Raw genomic sequence first — 16,220 nt, forward strand, 5'->3', positions numbered from 1 at the left:
CAATAACGAATACCATATTGAATATTTAACAGAAAATAATGCAACGACCAACGAAGCAAGTGCACGATGTTTAGGTCATCGATTTAGCAATTGATGCACAAATTTTACACGCATGAAATTTCAAATTATATAAACAATGCTACATGTTACATTTCAATTACATCCCTATATTACAGTTCCACGTGTTTCATATTGTATAATTAATTTCATAATCATATGCCAATACCAATAATATCCTTAATTGTTTCAACACTTCAGTTAGTATCGCCACAAATCTCTGTTCTTGTAATATAGCTGTTAACAAGATTTGATGACGTAACAATAGCACCTAATTAAGGGAAGCTCTAGGGGGGCTACAGCCTGGACCCCACTTTCCATGAGGCTCCCTTTTAAACCTTCCATTTCTTATATGAAAAAATATTAAATGAATTTTTTTTTACTGTTACCCCTTTTCTTTAGGATTAACTACTATTAAATATTTTCGTTCAGGAGCGGATGCAGGTTTCTGGGGTCCAGGGCTATCAAACTTTTGGGGCTCCTTTGGTTTGCAAACTTGGTTCAAAAATTGGAATTTATTCTAAGTAAAATTATATAACACAATAAATAGTGAAAAAGGCAATGGTAAGAAAGTTTCATTCAATATCTTTTGGCATAGTAAATAGAAGTTTTAGAACGGAGCTCGGAGGTGTAGCCCCCCTTAGACCTCCTCTTAATTCAGCGTCGCCTAATATAAATAAATTCTTACTGGAAGTCGAGTATTAAAATTGAAAGACAATTCCAAGGTACAACCAGCTTTTTCAACTTTCAATATTTACGACGAGATGAAAAACGATATGAAGATAGGAATCGATATGAAGGTCGTCCCGACCGACGGAATTCGAGAGTAAGTACGATTTTTCTTCAACTACGTGAAAACTGCGGCAGGCCAAGATTCGTTTACTTTAAGAACATCCTGCGGTATTATCGTAAAATATGAAATTCATATCCGTGCCAGCGCAAAGGATAGTCTTCTACCTCGTAGCGGAGAAAAATTCTACCTCTGCTTTCAAGTGCGGCTAATAAAGAACGTGTTCCATGAATATTATTCCATTGCCAATCGTAATGACTTTTACCGCAGCTGTACCACTGTGTCTGTCTGTCGTGATGGTTCGTTACAATTTTATGCTTCGCTTCGATTCAATACCTTTTTACGTGAGATAAAAATTATTATTATTCGAGGTACCATCAAATTTATTCTACCGTTTTGGAAATATTTTTCAAAGAAATTTTAAAAATATCGAGTAAGTGAAAAAGAATTTAATACTGGTGGTGCTGAAAATTAATTTGAGTTTGAAATATTTTCTGTACACATATTGAAAATGAATAAATGGCACGTTATTCAATAATTATATTTAAAAGTTGTAATTTTTTTTATAAAATGTTCCCATGTCGAAATATTAAAGAGAATAGCTACATTTTATTTTTATTCAAAATTTTTTTAATAAATATCCTAATAATTAAACTCGAAGAAAAGTTAATTTCATCTAATATTATAAATGATGAAAATAGAATGTTTGAAATGTATGTTGTATCTAATTCTTGTAACACATATTATATGTATATTATATATATCAACTATTTTATAACAGAAATATTAAAAACTAATAAAATGATTATTATAATGAATATTACAAGAATTAGAAACATAAGAATAAAATAATTATTATAATAAGTGTTATAATAATTAAACGTCCTCTGTGTATCATAGAATGCTTAAAAAGGATAGAATAAATAAGCAAAACTTTTAAGATTCAATTAATTGTGGACAGAATCTAATAATACTATGGTTGCAGCTGCTCATGCGGCTGAAGTTAAATAGAGGAAGAGTTGAAAAGCATGACAAGTAAGATATTTCTTAGAAGTGACAGCTAATTAAAATTCTCAGGGGAAGTGCGAGTAACTAACGTAAGAGAAGTTGCTTACTCAAAGTTATAAATTTTAAGCAACGTTATATTAGTTTCGTAAGGGGTGTATTGCAGCTCATCTTATTTAGCCCTGTATTCAGAGAAAAAGGACTTTATCTAGATCCTGTGTTATAATGTTATAATCAATAACAAAGAATAATAACAATAAAAGTTGCATTAGTGCATTAGAACTGGTGGCAGCGATACCTTTCTCATCGCCCGAATATCAAGGAAAGAATAATCGATTAATTCACCTGTCATCTAGATAAGACCAATCTAATCTATTATTTTTCTTTCTTTTCTTTTCTCTTCTTACGCTGTGCCGTCTTGCATCACGCGCGCGCGTCACAACGTAACAAAGTTCTATATAGAACAGAATTTAAAATTCTATTTTAATTCTATTATTCTATTAATTTAAAATTCTATTTTGATTTTATTATTCGATTAATTTAAAATTCTATTTTAAAACTTTTGTGTTTGATATAATCAAGAAGAATTTTGATTTCCTATTTCTTTATCACTCTGAGGATTGAAAATTGAACCTTCTAAAGCAATCAAATACATATTTCGTTTATTATATTAATAACTGTAGAGGATGCAGTTTTCAACTTTCAACCCTTGGACGGCGGACCATGGAGAGAGTCCCTTTAAAAATTATTCTTCCAATGTATGGAACTCTTTCATTTAAAAATAATTATACATTTACATGTAGATTAATATCCTTGCATGTGTTTTGTAATTTTGGGTCACAATTGACCCAGAATCCGCTGTTCAAGGGTTAAAGTAAATATATGCATTTTAAAAAAAGCCACGTGTTTAATATCATTTTAATCCTTTATCTACCTGTAAAAATTCGAGAAAATCATAAATGCTCTATCACCAATATGTATCAATATTGGAATGTATCACTTTATGATTTTTGCAAAATAAATCTCAACAAATTTAAATAGTTATAAACTCTTCCGTAACAATATACGAATGAGCCACAAATTTTCGTTTCTTCCACCTGGCACGCTTAAACGCGTGTTACGGGGATTTATACAGGATCATTTCGTAAGCGAATTTCGTGTGCACGGTGCGACATTATCGCGTTACCTAGCGCGGCGGGGCGAAAGAGGGTGCAGCTAATTTGTGTCACCGAAAGTGTTTTATACGGATGAATTCGTCCACAGGCAACGGAATATTGCTCGGTACAAACGACCCATGAATCCCGCGGATTTGAATGGAAACATGCTTGCCAGGGGCTTCGACAGGCATCGCGTGTACCATTCGATCATCAATCTTACTGTTCGCTTATCGGTGGTCGATTTCAAAATTGCTCTAACGATATAGGTATACAGGATAGCAGCTGTTTGATCTCAATCGTGTGTTATGGCAAAAGTCATAAACTATGAAACGGTAATCGAAAAATTGCATACTTTTGTTTCACGTTCTAGGAAAAGTGATACTCTGGTATAAAATATGGTTTGGTCGGTAATGGTTTTAAAATTCTATTTTTGAACTTTTTCGGCTGCTACGGTGGACCAGAAATTGATTGATTATCGTAGTGAAACTGACCATACTATGCATTGTATGGAGCTGAAAATTTGGTACTTGGTCTGACTGGTTAATTTCGAGTTGAATAATGAGGAGAAGCTGGACATGTTGAAGAGAATTGTTTAATTTTTAAATTTTTATTTTTAGTTTATATCTTATATTAATAGCATAATAGTAATACTGTTTAAAATTAAAGAGATTTAGTTCTTTTTCCGATCTATTTTTAATGTTATGAAAAATAATAATATTAATTGTAAAACTGAAAATGTTAGTAAGTACAAAAATATTAATTATAAACAACAACAAAAATGAATTATAAAACAAAACTTACAGTGGCATGTGTAAATACTTATAAAAATGTGGTTTCAATCTGAAACCAATGTTCCTCAAAGGGTTAAAAAATTAATTTTTCCTTATAATTATTAGATTCTAATAACTCTAGAAAGATTAGGAATAGAGAAACCAAAGGTTTCAATTATCTGAAAGGATGACTTGGGTAATTTAGACCTAGACATGTGATTTTTTTAATTACTATTCCTAAACAATTGATTTTCAATTATTATACCCTGAATATAAGTAAACATGTAACGAAACGAAGCCTTAAAAATGTAGCTTAGAAAAGTTGGAAACGGATACTTTGATGCTGACGACTATTATTGATAATCCCTCTGATTGTTAATATATTAAGACAATTCTTATTTGTTAAGAACCAAACACTGAATTCTGTGTATTTTTGCTGATAAACATCCTTTTCATCGATTGTTAACAAAAGATTTAATTTTTATTTGCGTTGAGAGCATATTAATGACAATATATTCTTTATATTAAATGCTATTTACTTACCAAGATTCACATTTAACATTAATAATGCCAAATTATGTATCATTCAGTTCCCTTATTATAAATAATAGAAATTTACATTATTAAAAAAAATATATTCCTTTTACAATTCCTTCCTCTTTTACTTCAGTGTGAAAAATTTGATAAGGATACTAAGTTAAAGAAATTTTCTTGCCAGTATTAGATCGTTTCATATCACATACAACATACAAAACCTGACTTTGATATTCGTTGACATGACTTGAATGGAACTGACTTTGATACGATTTTGAATTTGATAGCACAGAAGCATCACAATTGAACATTCATGCCATGTTAATTTGAAACTTAAAATTCACTCATAATAATTGTACATAAATTTCCTATTAATATTCTTAATAGAACATGTCAGGTTGCCAATTACAGCGAATAATGAGCAAGACTGAAATTCTGGTAATTTAATACATTGGTAATTTAATATAATATTTAAAGAAAGAACAGCTAATGAACATACGATACCTTGACAAACTTTAATCGGAAAATATAATAAACCTATAAATTCAACCGTATAGTATACCAAATGAAACTAAATCTATTAAAATCAAGTTTAAAATTGTTAATAATTTGCAATTGCAAAAGGCAAGTAATAATTTGTTGAAATATGTTTCAGTTTTTAATAAAGTTCTAGCTATTATTATTATTTCACTATTTATTGGATATTAATTTATTTAAGTATTAATTTTATAAAATTTAAAATTCGTTTTTTAAATTAATCATTGTATCAATCTTATTACGAAAAATTATAAATAAAAGTCATGTTATTAGTTTGATAATTAAATTCACAACCTTATTATTTATTACAATTCAACAAATAGTACATAATTTTCAATTGAAGTAAGCTCTATTAAAGTTAATAATCTTTGGTAATATTTATAATAATTTTTTGATTTCTTTATAATGATTTTAATGACTTCAGAATAAAAGATTTCAAAAATCATAAAATTTATTTACCAACCTAATAAAAGTAAGTAATACTTGACACTTACGGTCTTTAATAAATTTAAGAGACCTGGTCCATCACAGTCAAAAGTAATGCTTTAATTACATTAATGAATTCACCCTTATTAATACTATGTACCTTATAAAAACGTAGCTTAGAAAAATGAATAATAGTTAATTTCAATTTCTAAAGCAAAACAACTCACTACCCATGTATAATGATTAAATAATAAATTAAAATTTTCACATAATTAAAAAGCCATAGTCATTAAAAATTTTTCAAATAAAGTAATTACTTCATTTGCAACAACCTAAATTGTCAGATCAGCAATTAATCGATAAAGAAACATGGTGCATCGACGGACATTTAACTGCAGCGTATTTTTGTTGATTCCAACAAAATGAGAAAAATAAAAGGAAGAAACAAAATGTTTCTGCGTGTGATGAAATAACTCTTTGCCACCAATTACGTGGATGCAGTTAATTGATTACGAAACTGTTGATTGAACTTGTTTTCGTTCAGTCAGAGTGCGAAACTGCAATTGCATGCTGTTCGTTGTGACGACTTGGAATTGCATTAACTCTCCCTTTTTTTTCGTCAATTGAAGGTAGTATAATGCATTTATCGAATGGTTAAACGACGGACGTTCGGGAACATTGAAAATTGAAATGCAATCGTAAAAAAATCGCTTTAAAATTCCTTTTAGTCTGATCGAACTTCATTATCGACTGAATAACTGCATAATTGTTTGATTCGTTAATGGTATGCAAAAGAATTGGAACAAACGCTTTATTTGGACAGGTATTTTTTACGATTAAATTTTCTAACTGCTGCTCATTACAGCTTTTTTAACGACACGCTTTTCAAACGATGCACCAGCGAGCTAAAAATCATTTTTTTTTTTTATGCAGTGAAACTTCAGAATTTTTTAATGAAAAGCTTGAATTTTTTAAATAATTTATACGATGAGCGAGTGTATTTAATAAAAATGGATCGATAGTGTTCGTGGAATGAAATTTGCATTTGGAAGGAATATGTGTAAAACATTTCAGGAAATCATGTAATTGTAATTGAGATACTTGGAAATGGCTCTCATCAAATTCAAAATGTCATCTGTCTTTTTGCAATTGAAGATAAAAGTTCGAACATTTTAATTAAGAATAATTTATCGTATAAAGACTGTTTTCTATTTTTGAAAACCTACCACGTATACCCTTGTTTAATTTATAAAAAATAAAATAAAGTTAATTTAAGTTAATTTAAATCGCTTGGTTTAAATTAATATAAAAATATTAGGTGGAAATTTGTATACAATGACAATTATTTAAGAGCTTGCAAAATTTTACATTATTATCCCAAAATTTTATATTTAATTCGTTGGTGACTGAATATTTTCCAATGTAAGTAAATACTATCAACGCATTACGAGAAATTCCGGAGCCTGTTATCAATGTGTTAAGGAGTAGCGAAAATTTTTATATTAGAAACAGGCAAATACTACACAAATTAATTATACAGCTTCTAAAATTTATTAAAAATGTATTTGAACCACTGTATTACATACAAGTAATATTAAAATTTTATTCTCTTCTGTTTCTCCCATAAACTTGATCGTTTATGAAATAAACGCTGGGGACTTATCGAGTGAACGTTCTGTATAATTAATGTATTATGGCATGAAAGTACAAAACGAACAAACAAACGAAGTAACTTCCATCAAGAGCGACCATTATCTTGTAACAAAGTACAATTAAGTACACCCTTTGGAGACAGTTAATTAGTTTCTTCGTGCTACTAAAATTCAGTCGAAGATGAACGAGAAGTTCAGAACTTCAACTATGAGAATTGATTAAAGTTCAACGTGCACGCAAGGGATACTTTCTCGTTACACTACCCTCCATCTGACATTCCTGCTGATTTCAGAAATCGATCAACTAGTACTTATAACAATTTTATTATAAAAGTTTGTATTAATCTGTAGCAAAGGATGACTTATTTTGTTATATATTGTTCAACTTTTTAATAGTAAAAAATTACAACTTTTATTATATATTAATAAAATTATTTTAGTTGTAGACAAAATTCAAAAACGAAAACAATTTAATAGTTGTATGGCTCTAAAGTCTAAAGCTTGAGAAAAGGGAGGCCTACATCGAGGGCTAGAAATTGAGGGAAAGGGCATCATTTTCCCTGGGGAAGCCTATGTACCATGCTTAATTTTTGCTTCAAATTATTATTGTATATTGTACAAATTATCCGCAGATCATTCACAAGGAATAATCCCGAAGCCAGAAATTCAAAAAAAGACGTAACTTTGTAAATGTGTACGAAATGTCCTCGTGATTAAAACGCATTTTCGTTTGCTGCCTGTTTTTAGTCCAAAGAGGCGAAAAACGCCCTTAAAATTTTGGCCCATTTATGTTTTTTCCTTTTTCCTCAAAATCGTTAAAGATATCAAAAATTTTCATAAGCAAAAACCTTTTGTCTTAATAGTATTTTTTGATGTTGAAACAAGTAATTGTTTTTAAGCATTTTTGTATACAACTTTTTATAATTGTTTAAATGATTTCATGTTTCAAGTTGAATAACTGCTTATGAAAATTTTCAATATTTCTAATGGTTTTGAAAAAAGGGATAAAAACACGTAAATAGGCTAAAATTTTAAGGGCAATTTTCATCTCTTTAGACTGAAAACGAGCAATAAAAAAAAACTGCATTTTAATTAGGATGATTAAACCCACTACATATTAACAAAGTTTCATAATTTTTTGAATTTCCAGGTTCGGGATCATTCCTTGTCAGTTGTCTTCCGCATACCATTAATCGTAGGGGTATCACTAATTGAAAATCGCTACAGTATACAAAAAAAAAATCCATCATCTACAGAAAGGCACACAATTTTTTGGAATGCAAGAGTCGCGTGCAATTGAATCGAACGCATTCGATATACGGCGCGGACGAGGTGGAATTTGATAAAATCAATTTTGCGTAATTGTTTGCACGGTGGCCGAAATCCAAGATAAAAATGCCGTTTCACGCGGCGAACGATGAAAATGCAGCACGCGAGCGACGAGCATACGTAGTCGAATATTTTCCATGGCAACGTTCGTATTCTTACCGCATACGCTTGAAATTCATAGGCCATTCGAAGAAGCGACCGAGAAGAAGCATAAGAATTATCATAAATTCCCCGGTTCTTATTTCTTTAAACTATGTTCGCGGATGGATGGAAGTGTTCAGTCAAATAAACGCGTCCCAGACTTCTGATACATCCGGCCTTTATAGATCTGCCTTGGAAAAATAAAATTCTTTCGCACGCGCTTCATCGTTTTATGCACGTCTGTAGCAAGAATAAAATAACTGAATAATACGAAGAATCATTCTTCTTCATGTTAAACTTCATTTAAAATAATTGCTTCCTCTTCTTTGATATTTATTATGTAGATACATTGTTCTACAGCGAGTAACTTTTATCAAAGAGGCAAATTTCTTCTTTATTTGAACAATATCTTAAGGATTATGCTTAAGACAAAGGGAAAGATTACGTTTCTTAAGATTTTCATTTAACAGGAATCACTGCTACTCTGATGGAAATTAAAAATGATATGCTTTTTATTTAATGTTTTAAACATGATTAAAAGGAGCACCGTTATGAGAAGAAATATAAATACAGAATATTTCAAATGTAATGATAATTAAATGATCAATTCAAGAGGCAATTATTTTATAAATAAAAGCTTCAGAAGTTTTTGTTAAGAGTAGAATGTTATTTTAATAGATCTCATTAAGTTTTTATTAAACATTTAGATATCAAAAAATAATATTATTGCAGTTAATTAACAATTCATACAATGGACTACTTTATTCAAATATCTATATATTTGTTGGTAACTGTCTACTACTGGGTCGCTATGTACCATTCTCTTTTTTTTTTCAAATTTCAATATGTATATTGAAGAGGGGAAATATTGAAAAGAGTGTCGAAAACAATTAAAACCATTTTTAATTTTATATTCAAACTGGAGCCAAACCGAACATAAAACTAACCATATGAACACAAATGAAGTGTTAGAAAGTAAACAGTAAATAGTTCAAAGAGGTTTAATTTTATGTTTATTACTAATATATAAAGAATAAAAAAGGAAACTTAATGATCATCTAGGTCACTATCAGTATTACTGTATTAATGCCAGTATTATTTACCCTTTATTTTAAAAAGGTTTCCTGATTAATACCAGATTTTTAATAATCTCTGTACTGATTATAAATTTGAATTTTCTGTACATAAACGTAAAGTTTTTGAATATTTTTGAAATTTGAAATTTCAGTAGAAACCAATTTGCTAAAAGTAATCAACTCGTAATTTCATACATGTCTACACCAGAAAGTAAAATAAATGTTCAAAGTAATATTGGTGTTTTTGAAACTGGAATTTATTTTAGTGATTACCAGGAACGTTGCAGTTTGCAATTTTCACATTGTTGAGGATCGTTATTCGAACACCTAAACAACCGAAATATTAATAATAATTGTGAGTGTTGCAATTATAGCGCTTATTTCTCGAAACAAGAAATTCAAGGTACAATAAGAGAATATGTTGTGGTTGCCAGTGGTTGCCCTAGAATTTCTGTAATCTAGCAATTTGCTGGGTCCCCGCACACTGATTTTATAATACATAGAATAGAATTGAACCTCAAAGGGAGGAAGACAACCTCCTGGAGTCATGAAATGAAATAGGGGCGATAAGAATTTCAAGCAAAACATTTGCTTAGAAAATTTAAACAATTTAACATTAAAGAAATTAGTATTAGGTGTACAAAGTAGTAAGAACTAATTTACTAATTATTAAATTTACCTACTATCACTTTTTATCTTAACAAAAGTTGACGTTAACAAATCTCAAAAATAAAAAAAAAAATTGGATTTCATATTTCTTTTAATGAAGAAATGTAGTTTTTCAAAATAAATTTTCACACACTTTTAAATATTTGACAAATTTTAAGATATACACAAAGAAACCATTTCCAATAATTTCTTATTGTTAAATGTATTTACTGAGCTAACAAAATTCAATTGTCACACTTTACGTGCCTTGCCTGAAGTACATTTTCAATGCTTAATTAGAAAAAAAAGGAAACAGCATTGTAAAAACTTTTTAATAAATATACCGTTAAATTTTTCAAATCTTCTCGAAAGTTAACCCAATTTCGTTAATCCATAAGTCAATACTTAATCAGTCACATTAACCTGATAATATTTTATTCAAAATTTTTAGTTTCATTAATTACAACTGTAAACTCATTAAATTAACCCTTGTATGGCGGACCATAGAAAGAGTCCCAACTTGATTTAAATTTTGTATTTCCTATTATTTTCATTTTTTAAAATATTACATTATTCCTTCAAAAATTATTCCTCTAATATACATGAAACTCTTTCGTATAAAAATAATACAACAGATATCGTCAAAAAATAATTCTCTATTTCTCTACGTCATCGAAACAATGGATATTTGGTGAAATAAAATCTGCCCTAGTTGGAAACAAAGTTTGTTATCATCGAGAATCAAAACCACTCGCGAAAACGTCGACGCGATATCAAAATTGGAAAGGTCGTAAATGCCCTTTCGTTATAGAATGCAAGAGTCGGTGATGGAAAACGCGATAGACATGTGCCACTTTATAAGACGAGTTCTCAACCCTTCGTAGGAATTCTGATCGAATAACGTTCCGCTCGATTTCAACTTATATTCGCTTCCCTATCTGATCCTGTTTCCGGCAAATAGGCGCCGGAGCAATTCAACCTCCTGAGGGTGCACCGCCGATTCTTGGGACGCGCTACCTGGCTGATAGTAAAATAATAAAAAAAGAAAAGTCTCGGTCGGGACAATTGGCAATGTATGAAGTATTTTTCGAAAGGAAGGAAAATGCGTGTGTCGAAAACTCGATCTCAATATCCGCGCTACTCAGCATAAATTGCAGATTCCTACGGATCTTTTACCGAAACTAGCAAGTTTCTACGCTTCCCCGGAAGAGACGGGATAAGAAAGAGTTTGCAAAGTATTGACGAAAAACTCGATCACTCCTAGTTGCGAGAATACAAAAAGATGCTACCAGAGTTTTACACTTTTTTTATTCTTTATCATATGCAGGGGGATTTATTAAATTTTAGAACTTTAAATGTTATAGAATGAAACTGGATTGAAAAAGTACTGCATCATTGTTTTACGCATAGAGGTAAATAAGAATATACCATCACAAGCGATAGGGTCAAATTTGACCCATGCAAATATTATGTTTTGTGGAAAGATATACTATAATTCTTATCTTCTTTTACTTTTTTTCATTTTTTAAATGGTGTTTTTCACTTTGTAAGGCATCATTTTTTACTAGGAAAAATAGTTTATTTAAACTTTTTAACCCTTGAACAGTGGAATCTGAGTCAATCGAGACCCAAATTTAAAAACCATGTACAATGATATTAATTTAAAATTAAATGTATAATTTTGAAAAAATAGTGTCTTATATGAGAGTAGAAAGTGAAAATAATATGGAAATCAAAATTAAATTAAAATTGGAGCTCAATCCATGGTCCGCCGTCCGAGAGGTCAAACAACAAAGTTCAAATTTTTAACCGATCAGTTGTTGCTAAATTTAAATTCAGATATTTTGTACTTAAAATTTTATAATACGCATAGTATTACGCTTTCTGAATAAGTACTTTTAAATTTGTATACTTTTTCGCGCTAAAGTGGCAAGGGAATATAAAAACAACAACGATTATTTCAATAATTTAAATTTTCATGAATTTTTGAAAATAAATCTTCAATCAAAAAAGAGAAACGACACAGAATTAATTTTTAGACTTAATATTTTGTATGGTAAATCTACCAATGTGAAATTCCAAAAATCATACAATTTTGAATTTAATCTTCTTTTTTTATTAACATTTATATTTAAAAAAAAAATGTAATTCCTATCGATTTTGAATTCAATTACGAATTGTAAGAATTTAATATTAGTTACATTATAAAAGCGAATTATTTTGCATACTGATACACAACCTTGAATTTCATATTTCAAGAATAAATAAATATCAATAAAACATTCCCTTGATAATTGCAATACCTGAGAAACTTTTACAGCAACACTCTCTAAAGCTAGTGAATAATCATTTGCAACAAAAAAAGGGTGTAACTATGAAACAGTGTTGGAAAGAGCAAATATTTGCCAGAACTTTATTCATCACTTTTATGGAATGAATTCATTCGTAAAGTTAGAGTGTACACTTTATAAAACACTGTACAAACGTCAGTAAACGAAATTCATTTAACTGTTAACAAAGGAAAATAATTAAATTCATGAACAATATTTGCAATATAATATTACCAACATGGTCAGATGCATATTTTACTTAAATATTTAAATAAAGTTAGACAGTATTTGAAAGATATTTAAATACAAAGTGCAAACAAACGAAGTTATTCATAAATTTATTGAAGCAAAAATTATTTGTGATTTTCGAATATTTTCATTTTGTTCTAAAATTATTTGAATTAACAATTATTCATTATATATAGTCATAATTATAATCATAAATTTATATTGTAATAAAACAAACGTATTCGTGAATAATAAATAATTTATTATTCAAATAATCTTCAAATAAAAATCGTTCATTATTCTTGAATATTTTAATTTTAAGAATTATTTATATTTTGCATTCTATGTTTGTTTTAGAGAATAATGTAAAATTTCCCCTGAACATTGTTTATACTTATTATAAATGAGAAATCATATCTGAGACTTGATGCAAAAGGTGCAAATATCATAGTTTTGCAAAAATGAGTTAAATCAGGTACTGAGTTTATAAACAACTGCATATTCTACATAAATAACAATGATTTCAAATTCTATTCAGAAATGACTATAACAGCATTTGTAAATACATGCAAATGGTAAAATTTCATAAAATAAACTTATGTTTTTTTGTAAAAAAATACAAATCGCATAAGCTTTAAGTTTTTCCTCTTGCATGTCAGAACTTATTTAAACATGAATTTTTTAATAAATCTTCAAGTCTTAATGTTTCAACTTTATAAATATAGACATTGCTACTCCTGGCACCAAGCCACAAATATAATAATTACGTCAAATGCAATTAACAGTGAAATTATTCAAAGAATTACTAAATTTAACACAGTAATCTAAAAGGTCAGAAACAGTGTTCCTTTCGTACGGTTAGCTCGTGTTTGCTGTCTTTAAAACTTCCACCTTTATTCACCTGCAAGTATTCGTTTGCGCAGAACTTTGTTCCAATATTTACCTACGCAGCATTCTCAGGAAAGTTTCACCTCTATCAAGTTCTCGGATTTGAAGTTTCAACTAAATTTCACCAATGAATAAATCGGCACGCGGATATCGCGCTCTTATGAAATAATGAAGCGGCGATATTGGGGCCGGGTAACTAATATTTTTCAAACTTTTACATGATTAACAAACAACTTTCGTGCTGAAAAAAAGTAACGAATGTTCCACTCAGTTGATTCACTCCGCCATATTATGTAAAAAGCGCCGACACGGTAGAAAAATATGTTATGCAAAAGTTTTAATTTCTTTGCAAGTTTATTCTATTCTTTTTATAAAGTATTATATAATTCAATGATAAAATTGTTATTTTTTTTAAATTACTTTTAATAATAATATCTTTAAAATTAAGATTTTAAGAATTCCTTTTTCTCTTAGGGAAGCCTGATTTGACCACGAGTGTACAATAACAACCATTATCAAAATGGCAAAATATTTTTATTAAGAACAGCTTTTAACTAGAAAATATTAATACAGAAAATTATTTTAAAATGATAAAAACTTTTGCATACTCATAATAATACCTCTAATAACTCATGGAACTTCATAAATAATTATTGTATAATTAATTATTTTTGAATTCTCTACAATTGGTTAATAATTATATTTACTCTAAGAATAATTAGAATATGAATTTTTTTACCACGATAAATAATCCTTTTCTCAAATGTGGACAAATAATTTTATTAAAAGTGTTCTATCAGCTTAAAAACAATAGAAACTTGTGTATATCCCTAATAATTCTATTTCATTATTATAAAACCTATACAAGAACTTTTAGTATGCATTAGAAGCGTGAAAATCCTACGGGTAGTTGCATATCACAAAGGTGGATATCATCGACTACCAACAATTGAAACACCCTCATATAACAATTAAAATGTGTAATTTAAAAACCATGGGAAAATCATAAACGAAACGATCGTTTACCGCGAAATTGAGGAGCGCGTTAATGCACTGGTGGTCGTGCGGGGTATACTGATTAACTCCAGAAGCAACCCCTTTGATCTTCGCACGGTACACTCGAGGAAATTAGAAACACTCGAGGAATTTACGCGAGAGCCAGTTTCACGACTTACCTACGTATACACATACACACGGCGAACGGTAAGGTGTATGGATGGAATCGTTCGCGACAACGAGGCCCGATTCACTGATTCGAGGGTGCAACTAGCTTGAATCAAACGCGAAACGGTTAATGACACCATCAAGGAGAAACTTTGCCCGCCAACTACATGTCGCGCCGTGGAAATTTACGCAGACTAAGGATGGGCGTGAGATGTACGGACAGATAAACGAACGACTAGGTAGATATATGGGGTGTTTCTTAATTTCCTGTGTCATCGTTGCAACATTGGGAATCAAACTGATTTTGAAATATCTTCGAGTTTTCATAATTTCGAACTATACTATTCACAATACGCTTAGATATTCGATTTATAAATATCTATTTTAAATTTTTTCTTTTAATTCTTGCAGGCTGGGTTATTTAAGACCCACCTCTTTATTGTTACTCTGGACAGAGTAACTAAAAAAATAAATAAGTAAATTTTGATTTTTGAAGCATAGGTTTGATAGCCCCAGGCTCCAAAAATCTTAATTCGGTCCTGGTCGTAAAGGGTTAAAGTTAGAGGTGTGCGGGTACCTACCCAAATCTATTCGATTTTACCCGAGACAAGTGCTCGAGTATTCGCTCGAACCCTTTTGACTTTACCCGATGCTACCCGCCCGAACCCGCTCGACTCTACCCGATTACTCGGGTACCCGTGAAACCCGTTTGACTCTACCCGAATCGACCCGACTGCTCAGGTACCCGCGAACCCCGTTTGACTCTACCCGATTCTACCCGACCCAACTGCTCGGATACCCGCCCAAACCCGTTCGACTTTACTCGATTCTACTTGACTCAACTGTTCGGGTACCCGCCTGAACCCGTTTGACTCTACCGGAATCGACCCGATTGTTCGGCTACCCGCGGAACCCATTCAATTTTACCCGAATCGGCCTGACCCGATTGCTTGGGTGCTCGATACATGCGGGCACATGTACACTGAGTCCCATCGAAGTCCACTGCGACCAGTGAAGTTGGCTACAAATTCACTACGCATTCACGCAGCGTTGGCGAGCCGATTTGTAGCCAACTTCACTGCGACAACTTCGATGGAACTGACGTGAGTGTACACTGAGTTGCAATGAACTTGTCGCAGTGAAGTTGGCTCCAGATTTACTGACACAAGTTCATTGCAACTCACTGTACACTGAGTTGCATTGAACTTGTCACAGTGAAGTTGGCTCCAAATTCACTAACACATTCACGCCGCAGCGTCGGTGAACCGATCTCGCCATTGGCTCACCGACGCTGCGGCGTGAATGTGTTAGTGAATTTGTAGCCAACTTCACTGCGACAAGTTCAATGCAACTCAGTGTACACTCAGTCCCATCGAAGTTGTCGCAGTGAAGTTGGCTACAAATTCACTACGCATTCACGCCGCGTCGGTGAGTGAATGCGTGGCCAACTTCACTGCGACAACTTCGATGGGACTGAGTGTACACCTT

At 31.0% G+C, this 16,220-nt stretch overlaps 1 protein-coding gene across 1 annotated transcript in view; it reads right to left on the reverse strand.

Annotated features, from left to right (window-relative positions):
- The window catches only part of LOC114877973, a 227,567-nt gene that overhangs the window by 94,302 nt on the left and 117,045 nt on the right, over positions 1 to 16,220 (reverse strand). The window lies entirely within an intron of this gene.

Source organism: Osmia bicornis, chromosome 7 (genome assembly GCF_907164935.1).
Source record: "Osmia bicornis bicornis chromosome 7, iOsmBic2.1, whole genome shotgun sequence".
Classification (NCBI taxonomy): Eukaryota; Metazoa; Arthropoda; class Insecta; order Hymenoptera; family Megachilidae; genus Osmia; species Osmia bicornis.